The 10,000-nt window shown below is 64.4% G+C and overlaps 2 non-coding genes across 2 annotated transcripts in view; both read left to right on the plus strand.

Moving 5' to 3' along the window:
- Positions 1-8,278: 8,278 nt before the first annotated feature.
- Positions 8,279-8,436, plus strand: LOC132931491 (5.8S ribosomal RNA). The gene has a single exon (XR_009662667.1). It is a non-coding gene; the product is annotated as a 5.8S ribosomal RNA (ribosomal RNA).
- A 371-nt stretch (positions 8,437-8,807) lies between these two features.
- The window catches only part of LOC132931453 (large subunit ribosomal RNA), a 4,196-nt gene continuing 3,003 nt past the window's right edge, over positions 8,808-10,000 (plus strand). Inside the window, exon 1 of the ribosomal RNA XR_009662632.1 lies at positions 8,808-10,000. This exon is cut by the window's right edge and continues 3,003 nt beyond it. This is a non-coding gene — a ribosomal RNA (large subunit ribosomal RNA).

A 10,000-nucleotide genomic window follows, 5' to 3' on the forward strand; every position in this document is an offset into this window, starting at 1 on the left:
GCCCGGCGGACTCGGGATGAAAAATAATTTTTTTTTTTCTCCGAGTCCGACTGCGGCCCCGTGCGCAGCGGTCGTCGGTTCCCAGTCGGGTACGGTACCGGGTCAGCGAAATCTAATTTTCCTGCGGGTCGCCCGGTACCCCGGCGGTCGTCCGGCGTCGCCCGCTGATAAGCGGGCCCTCGGCCGGGTGGGTCGAAAATTTTATTTCTCCTCCGGCGCCCCGGACGCTCACCTTCGGTCCGGGTACGAGTCGTACGCGTCTGTCAAGGCGGTTGTGTCGAGATTTAAAATTTTTTTTTTTTTCCCCCGACACCGACCGCGGACCGGGCGGCGAGGTCGTCGCGTCCCCGTTATCGCTCGGCGTACCGGGCGTAGGCGGCGAAATTTCAGTTTACCCGTAAGTCACCCGGAGACCGCGGACCGACCGTCGCGTTTCCCCGGTGGCCGAATCGCGTCGCCCGCGGAGCGCTGCCCCTCTGCCGGGTCGAAAAATATTTTTTCTTCTCCTGCGCTCCGGAAACCTACAGTCAGTCGCAGAAGACGTCGTACGCGTCGGTCGACCGCGCGGACTCGGGATGAAAAATAATTTTTTTTTTTTTTCTCCGACCCGGCGGTGCGGTCGTCGGTTCGCCGGTTCCCCGTCGGGCACGGCACGCTGACGGCGAAATCTGATTTTCTCCGCGGGTCGCCCGGTACCCCGGCGGTCGCCCGCGGAGCGCTGCCCCTCGGCCGGGTCGAAAATTTTTTTCCTCCTCCGGCGATCCGGGCGCCCACGGTCGGTGTAGGCACGCGTCGTACGCGTCGGTCGCGGCGGTCGCGTCGAGTTTAAAAATTATTTTTTTTTTCCCCGGGACCCCGACCGCGGCCCCGGCGGAGCGGTCGTCCGGTCCCCGGTAACACTCGGCGCACGGGGGCGTAGGCGGCGGAATCGGATCCCGCCGGGTAGCGGGCCCGGGGACCGCGGACCGTACGCGTCGGCCGGCTCCCGAGGGGTCCCGGTACTCGGGGTCGCCCGTGCCCGGGAAAAGGATAAGGACAGTGAGGGAGTTGCGGCACCACTACGCACGGCGTGAGTATTTGGTGCGTACCGCTACGCACCACGTCTACGGGGCGCGCTCTTAGGACCGCTAAGGTCCGCCGGGTGTTGGGTTCGCCGGCGCCGGGTCAGCCGCGGGGACCGTGAGACGTCGTCCCCGGCGAAGTTTCCCGCGGGAACCGCGACCGGCGAGCGCCGTGCCGTCGTCGCCCGGACGGGCCGAAAAATTTTTTTTCTCCACCTGCGCTCCGGACGCCCGCCGTGGGTCGCGGCACGCGTCGTTCGCGTCGGTCGACCGCGCGGACTCGGGATGAAAAATAATTTTTTTTTTTTTTTCTCCGACCCGGCGGTGCGGTCGTCGGTTCGCCGGTTCCCCGTCGGGCACGGCACGCTGACGGCGAAATCTGATTTTCTCCGCGGGTCGCCCGGTACCCCGGCGGTCGCCCGCGGAGCGCTGCCCCTCGGCCGGGTCGAAAATTTTTTTCCTCCTCCGGCGATCCGGGCGCCCACGGTCGGTGTAGGCACGCGTCGTACGCGTCGGTCGCGGCGGTCGCGTCGAGTTTAAAAATTATTTTTTTTTTCCCCGGGACCCCGACCGCGGCCCCGGCGGAGCGGTCGTCCGGTCCCCGGTAACACTCGGCGCACGGGGGCGTAGGCGGCGGAATCGGATCCCGCCGGGTAGCGGGCCCGGGGACCGCGGACCGTACGCGTCGGCCGGCTCCCGAGGGGTCCCGGTACTCGGGGTCGCCCGTGCCCGGGAAAAGGATAAGGACAGTGAGGGAGTTGCGGCACCACTACGCACGGCGTGAGTATTTGGTGCGTACCGCTACGCACCACGTCTACGGGGCGCGCTCTTAGGACCGCTAAGGTCCGCCGGGTGTTGGGTTCGCCGGCGCCGGGTCAGCCGCGGGGACCGTGAGACGTCGTCCCCGGCGAAGTTTCCCGCGGGAACCGCGACCGGCGAGCGCCGTGCCGTCGTCGCCCGGACGGGCCGAAAAATTTTTTTTCTCCACCTGCGCTCCGGACGCCCGCCGTGGGTCGCGGCACGCGTCGTTCGCGTCGGTCGACCGCGCGGACTCGGGATGAAAAATAATTTTTTTTTTTTTTCTCCGACCCGGCGGTGCGGTCGTCGGTTCGCCGGTTCCCCGTCGGGCACGGCACGCTGACGGCGAAATCTGATTTTCTCCGCGGGTCGCCCGGTACCCCGGCGGTCGCCCGCGGAGCGCTGCCCCTCGGCCGGGTCGAAAATTTTTTTCCTCCTCCGGCGATCCGGGCGCCCACGGTCGGTGTAGGCACGCGTCGTACGCGTCGGTCGCGGCGGTCGCGTCGAGTTTAAAAATTATTTTTTTTTTCCCCGGGACCCCGACCGCGGCCCCGGCGGAGCGGTCGTCCGGTCCCCGGTAACACTCGGCGCACGGGGGCGTAGGCGGCGGAATCGGATCCCGCCGGGTAGCGGGCCCGGGGACCGCGGACCGTACGCGTCGGCCGGCTCCCGAGGGGTCCCGGTACTCGGGGTCGCCCGTGCCCGGGAAAAGGATAAGGACAGTGAGGGAGTTGCGGCACCACTACGCACGGCGTGAGTATTTGGTGCGTACCGCTACGCACCACGTCTACGGGGCGCGCTCTTAGGACCGCTAAGGTCCGCCGGGTGTTGGGTTCGCCGGCGCCGGGTCAGCCGCGGGGACCGTGAGACGTCGTCCCCGGCGAAGTTTCCCGCGGGAACCGCGACCGGCGAGCGCCGTGCCGTCGTCGCCCGGACGGGCCGAAAAATTTTTTTTCTCCACCTGCGCTCCGGACGCCCGCCGTGGGTCGCGGCACGCGTCGTTCGCGTCGGTCGACCGCGCGGACTCGGGATGAAAAATAATTTTTTTTTTTTTTCTCCGACCCGGCGGTGCGGTCGTCGGTTCGCCGGTTCCCCGTCGGGCACGGCACGCTGACGGCGAAATCTGATTTTCTCCGCGGGTCGCCCGGTACCCCGGCGGTCGCCCGCGGAGCGCTGCCCCTCGGCCGGGTCGAAAATTTTTTTCCTCCTCCGGCGATCCGGGCGCCCACGGTCGGTGTAGGCACGCGTCGTACGCGTCGGTCGCGGCGGTCGCGTCGAGTTTAAAAATTATTTTTTTTTTCCCCGGGACCCCGACCGCGGCCCCGGCGGAGCGGTCGTCCGGTCCCCGGTAACACTCGGCGCACGGGGGCGTAGGCGGCGGAATCGGATCCCGCCGGGTAGCGGGCCCGGGGACCGCGGACCGTACGCGTCGGCCGGCTCCCGAGGGGTCCCGGTACTCGGGGTCGCCCGTGCCCGGGAAAAGGATAAGGACAGTGAGGGAGTTGCGGCACCACTACGCACGGCGTGAGTATTTGGTGCGTACCGCTACGCACCACGTCTACGGGGCGCGCTCTTAGGACCGCTAAGGTCCGCCGGGTGTTGGGTTCGCCGGCGCCGGGTCAGCCGCGGGGACCGTGAGACGTCGTCCCCGGCGAAGTTTCCCGCGGGAACCGCGACCGGCGAGCGCCGTGCCGTCGTCGCCCGGACGGGCCGAAAAATTTTTTTTCTCCACCTGCGCTCCGGACGCCCGCCGTGGGTCGCGGCACGCGTCGTTCGCGTCGGTCGACCGCGCGGACTCGGGATGAAAAATAATTTTTTTTTTTTTTTCTCCGACCCGGCGGTGCGGTCGTCGGTTCGCCGGTTCCCCGTCGGGCACGGCACGCTGACGGCGAAATCTGATTTTCTCCGCGGGTCGCCCGGTACCCCCGGCGGTCGCCCGCGGAGCGCTGCCCCTCGGCCGGGTCGAAAATTTTTTTCCTCCTCCGGCGATCCGGGCGCCCACGGTCGGTGTAGGCACGCGTCGTACGCGTCGGTCGCGGCGGTCGCGTCGAGTTTAAAAATTATTTTTTTTTTCCCCGGGACCCCGACCGCGGCCCCGGCGGAGCGGTCGTCCGGTCCCCGGTAACCCTCGGCGCACGGGGGCGTAGGCGGTGAAATTTCATTTTCCCCGTAAGTCACCCGGAGACCGCGGACCGACCGTGGCGCTTGCCCTGTGCCCGTATCGCGTCGCCGGCGGAGCGCGGCACCTCTGCCGTGTCGAAATTTTTTTTTTCCCGCGGCTCTCCGGACGCTGACCTACGGTCCGGGTACGCGTCGTACGCGTCGGTCACGGCGGTCGCGTCGAGATTGAAAATTTTTTTTTTTCCCCGAGTCCGACCTCCGCGGTCCGGGCACGGCGGTCGTCGTCCGTACCGGTGCCGCGGCGGGTACGGCCGTCGCGACGGGTTTAGATTTGGAAAAAAAAAATTTTCTAGGATCGAGTAACGCGTTAGTCCGCGGTGTCGGGGTAGGTCACGTACCGGCATCCCGGGCGTTTCGAGTTCGGCCGACGTCGAAATCGAATTTTTAACTTCTTTTCGTTGCCAGCGGAATAACTCGTTACCGGTTGTTTTTACGTCGACGAACCTCAGAGGTATTCTCGTCGGAATCGTCTAAACCTATCCGAAAGTGATATCGGTCGTAGGGTTTTCGACATTTTTTCAGTTTACGGTCCGACCTCGGCACGCCGCTACGCGCGTCGACACGAGTACCCGGAACACCGCTACGCACCGTCATGGACGCGTGGACCGCGTGTCGGCGCGATGACCGCTACGCACGTGCGGTTTTGCATGGCGGACGGTTGGACCCGAGTTTTTGTATATTTGTGAGCGGCCGGTCGGTCGGTCGGCGATCAGCCGGCCGTCGGATCACCGATCACGGTACACGACAGCAAAGCCACGGGCGACGCCGAAGCCGACGCGTCCAACTCAGCCGTGCCGTTCTCGCCCCGCCAGTTCTTGGCGAGGGCGTGCCCGGCATCGGCGCCGAGTTGGTATCCGTCCACGTTTCGGCGACCGACCCATCTCGCACGCCGAGTGGCAAACCTCGACTGGCGCTGCGGGCCCTCCTACCGGTGGGTCGGCAGCGCGACACACATCGCTCAACCGATGACGACTCCCGTTACCGTTTCGCAAGATACGAACTCTCGACGCCAGAACATTCCCGCCGCGGCCGGCCATCGTCGCCGTGCCCGGCGGTCGCCGGGGCGAAGCCCCGGGACGACGGACTTCGCGTCGCGTCCCGGCTTCCCCCACGATCTCGGCTGGGGACCTTTACAAAACGGGCGAGAGAGGCGATTCCGGCGGGTGCCGTCCGCACAGGACGGCGGTCCGCCGGTCTCCCTCAACTCTCGTCAACGCGAGTTACGTTGCGACGGGTGCGTATCGCGTGTGGCGCCCGCCACAAGTCGGCCGCTCTAGCCAACGCCATCACGGCCGCGGCGATTGCGGTCGGGTCGGGTGCCCGCGCGTGTCCACAGCGCTCCCGTCGGGCCCTCGTATTCTCACACGAACCGCGGTCGGTCGCACGCCGGGACCCCAGCGGTCTCGCTGTCGTGCGACCGCCCTCGGCGTCGGCCCGCCCCCGGGCGGACCGGCGCTCGGAAGCACGCGTCCCGGGTGTCGCGTCGTGCGTCAGCGCGCGCGTCACACGGGGCGCAGTTGTTGTAAAACCGAGATCCCTGGTTGATCCTGCCAGTAGTCATATGCTTGTCTCAAAGATTAAGCCATGCATGTCTCAGTGCAAGCCGCATTAAGGTGAAACCGCGAAAGGCTCATTAAATCAGTTGTGGTTCCTTAGATCGTACCCAAGTTACTTGGATAACTGTGGTAATTCTAGAGCTAATACATGCCGACAGAGTTCCGACCGTCGCGGCGCCCTCGGGTGTCGCGTGCGGGAGGAACGCTTTTATTAGATCAAAACCGGCCCGTCGCGGCGCGCTTCGTGCGCGTCCCGATCGCGGCCCGCGCAAAGACCTGGTGACTCTGAATAACTTCGAGCTGATCGCACGGTCTCCGTACCGGCGACGCATCTTTCAAATGTCTGCCTTATCAACTGTCGACGGTAGGTTCCATGCCTACCGTGGTGGTAACGGGTAACGGGGAATCAGGGTTCGATTCCGGAGAGGGAGCCTGAGAAACGGCTACCACATCCAAGGAAGGCAGCAGGCGCGCAAATTACCCACTCCCGGAACGGGGAGGTAGTGACGAAAAATAACGATACGGGACTCATCCGAGGCCCCGTAATCGGAATGAGAACACTTTAAAACCTTTAAACGAGGATCAATTGGAGGGCAAGTCTGGTGCCAGCAGCCGCGGTAATTCCAGCTCCAATAGCGTATATTAAAGTTGTTGCGGTTAAAAAGCTCGTAGTCGGATCTGTGTCTGGGCGGTGCCGGACCACCCTGGCGGTCCGGCGTGTCGCGGCCGGTCGTGTCGCGGGACCACGTGTCCCGTCGGCGCGGCCGTCGTCGCGCTCGTCAGCCGTCTCGGGGTGTTAGTTACCGGCACGTCGGCCGGACGTATTGTCGGCAGGCGGACACGTGTCTCGTGCTTCCGGCGCGCCACGCGGCCACGCGTCGCTTGGCCGTCGGGGTTCGACGACGGCGGCCGCCTACTCCAATCTTGCTGCGCGGTGCTCTTCACCGAGTGCCGTCGGCGGGCCGACACGTTTACTTTGAACAAATTAGAGTGCTCAAAGCAGGCTCAAATCTGGCGGGGCGGCTTCACGGCCGTCTCGTCAAAAGGCCCTGAATACTGGTCGCATGGAATAATGGAACAAGACCTCGGTCCCGCGCATCTCCGCCCTTCGCGGGCGCGCGAAATCGCCCTCCGGGGCGTTTCCGTGCGCGGGCCGCCGGGCCGCGGGCGCCAGTCGCCCGCGCGTCCCGCCGGGCCGGTTTTCGGGACCGGAGGTAATGATCAACAGAGACGGGCGGGGGCATTCGTACCGAGACGTTAGAGGTGAAATTCTTGGATCGTCTCGAGACGAACTGACGCGAAAGCATTTGCCAAGTACGTTCTCGTATGATCAAGAACGAAAGTTAGAGGTTCGAAGGCGATCAGATACCGCCCTAGTTCTAACTGTAAACGATGCCAGCTAGCGATCCGCCGGCGTTTCATTAACGACCCGGCGGGCAGCTTCCGGGAAACCGAAGCTTTTCGGTTCCGGGGGAAGTATGATTGCAAAGTTGAAACTTAAAGGAATTGACGGAAGGGCACCACCAGGAGTGGAGCCTGCGGCTTAATTTGACTCAACACGGGAAACCTCACCAGGCCCGGACACCGGAAAGATTGACAGATTGAGAGCTCTTTCTTGATTCGGTGGGTGGTGGTGCATGGCCGTTCTTAGTTGGTGGAGCGATCTGTCTGGTTAATTCCGATAACGAACGAGACTCTGTCCTGCTAACTAGGCGGGTAAACCCGGGTCGGCGGTGGGCGCGGCGCGGGCGGTTTCGGCCGTCCGTGTTCGCGTCTCCGTCGGCTCGGCCCGGTATCCCCGAACGCGTTCGCCCGTCGTCCACGGCGGTCGTCGGGCGCGGCCGCGCCATCCGCGTCCCTGCGTGCGGCGGGCGTGTGTCGGCCGGGGGGCAACCTCTGGTCGGCGCGCGTCAGTCGTGCGTCGGGCTCCGCGGTGAAGCGCGCCGTGTTCGCGGCCGTCGCCGGCGGATCACGATACGTTACTAGGGCTACCGCCGGCTCCCAGGAGCTTAAACTCTTCTTAGAGGGACAGGCGGCGGACGAAAATAGCCGCACGAGACTGAGCGATAACAGGTCTGTGATGCCCTTAGATGTTCTGGGCCGCACGCGCGCTACACTGAAGGAATCAGCGTGTGTTAACATTCCTGGGCCGACAGGCTTCCGGGTAACCCGCTGAACCTCCTTCGTGCTTAGGGATCGTGGCTTGCAATTTTTCCACGTGAACGAGGAATTCCCAGTAAGCGCGAGTCATCAGCTCGCGTTGATTACGTCCCTGCCCTTTGTACACACCGCCCGTCGCTACTACCGATTGAACGACCGCAGTGAGGTCTTCGGACTGGACGCGCGTTATTCGGCCCCCTCGGGGGCTGGGTCGTCGCGCGACCGGGAAGATGACCGAACTCGGCCGTTTAGAGGAAGTAAAAGTCGTAACAAGGTTTCCGTAGGTGAACCTGCGGTGGAAGGATCATTAGAGACGGGCCCGCGGCACCGGCGTCCCACGCCGGTCTCGCGCGCGCCTAATCCGACCCCGTGGCCGCGTGCGCTCGCGACTAGCTCGCCGACCGCCCGCGCGCCGCGACCCCCGACCAAGCGTCGACCGAAAGATGGTTACCGTCGAAAGACCTTGCGCCGCGCGCACGCGTGGCGCAGAAATTTCGTCGACAAACAAAAAAAAAAACACCCGACCCCGAACGGCGGATCACTTGGCTCGTGGATCGATGAAGACCGCAGCTATCTGCGCGTCGTCGTGTAATCCGCAGGTTATACGAACATCGACCAGTCGAACGCACATTGCGGCCTCGGTGACCCGCGGGTCCCGGGCCACGCCTGTCTGAGGGTCGTATACCGGATACTCGGCCAGACCGATGCGCCGCCGGCAGGCGTCCGACGGGAGACCGTCGGCCGCTCCGGCTGCGCGAGATTGGCGGTTCGACCGGGGAACGACGCCCCGCCGTCTGCCTCGCGGCGACGGCGACGGCGCCCGCCTCCGGTCGTCCGCCCAAGTTGTGACGGCAAACAGTCACGGGTTCTCGCGCCGTAAAACGGCACGTCCCCGTCCGCCCGCCGCGCGAGAGCGCGGCCGGGTCGGCTGAGAGTCCTAGAGACACCTCTCCGGCTTCCGAGAAGCGGACGCGGACGGTCGCCGTACGGACGGAGCGCGGACCGCAGGCTGCCGTGTTAAGAAAAAAAACACAAACACACCGATACGTTCCGACCTCAGATCAGGCGGGACTACCCGCCGGATTTAAGCATATTAATAAGCGGAGGAAAAGAAAACAACCGTGATTCCCCCAGTAGCGGCGAGCGAACAGGGAAAAGCCCATCGCCGAATCCCGCCGCGCACTTTTGTGTCGCGGCACGTATGGGAGTTGTGGCGTACGGGCCGGCCTCGTTGCCGGGGCGCACGTGACGGTCCAAGTCTCCCTTGAACGGGGCCATGGCCCGCAGATGGTGCCAGGCCAGTAGAGGCCGTCACAGCGTTCCGGGATCGGACCGCGCCTTCGAGTCGGGTTGCTTGAGAGTGCAGCCCGAAGCGGGTGGTAAACTCCATCTAAGGCTAAATACGGCCACGAGACCGATAGTGGACAAGTACCGTGAGGGAAAGTTGAAAAGAACTTTGAAGAGAGAGTTCATAAGAACGTGAAACCGTTCGGGTGTAAACGGACAGAGCCCGCGAGTCCCCGCCGGGCGAATTCACGGTCGGTCTAACCGCCGGCCGGATCTTTCGCTCGGTTAGCGGACGTCGCGACTCGTTGGGCGCCGGCCGAAGGGCCCGGGTGGCGGTTCGTCGCGGCGGTCGCGTCTCGGCGTGACCGTTCGCGCCGAACCCCGGTGCTCCTGGTCGGCTCGCCCGACGGCAAGAACCGTCGACGCGGCCCCGTCGCAGGCGGGGTCCCGTCGGTCGGCGACGAGTTTCGGGCTACTTTCCGACCCGTCTTGAAACACGGACCAAGGAGTCTAACGTGTGCGCGAGTCAACGGTGATCTTATGAAAAACCACGTTTGGCGCAATGAAAGTGAACCGTTTACGGTGCGGACGATGGCCTAGCGACCGAACCCACCGGCGTTCAAAGTCGCGCTGGTCCGCAGTCCGGGGGCGTCTCCGCCAGGTCGGCTTCGGCCGTCCGGGGGCGCACCCTTAGCGCACACGTTGGTACCCGAAAGATGGTGAACTATGCCTGGCCAGGATGAAGTCAGGGGAAACCCTGATGGAGGTCCGCAGCGATTCTGACGTGCAAATCGATCGTCTGAGCTGGGTATAGGGGCGAAAGACTAATCGAACCATCTAGTAGCTGGTTCCATCCGAAGTTTCCCTCAGGATAGCTGGCGCCGATGTGTCCCGCCCGTTCGCGGGCGTACGGACGCCGGTGGGACTCCGCGCTGTACGGCGCGGTAACAACACGCT

This window comes from Rhopalosiphum padi, unplaced genomic scaffold (assembly GCF_020882245.1).
Source record: "Rhopalosiphum padi isolate XX-2018 unplaced genomic scaffold, ASM2088224v1 scaffold1, whole genome shotgun sequence".
NCBI classification, from domain to species: domain Eukaryota; kingdom Metazoa; phylum Arthropoda; class Insecta; order Hemiptera; family Aphididae; genus Rhopalosiphum; species Rhopalosiphum padi.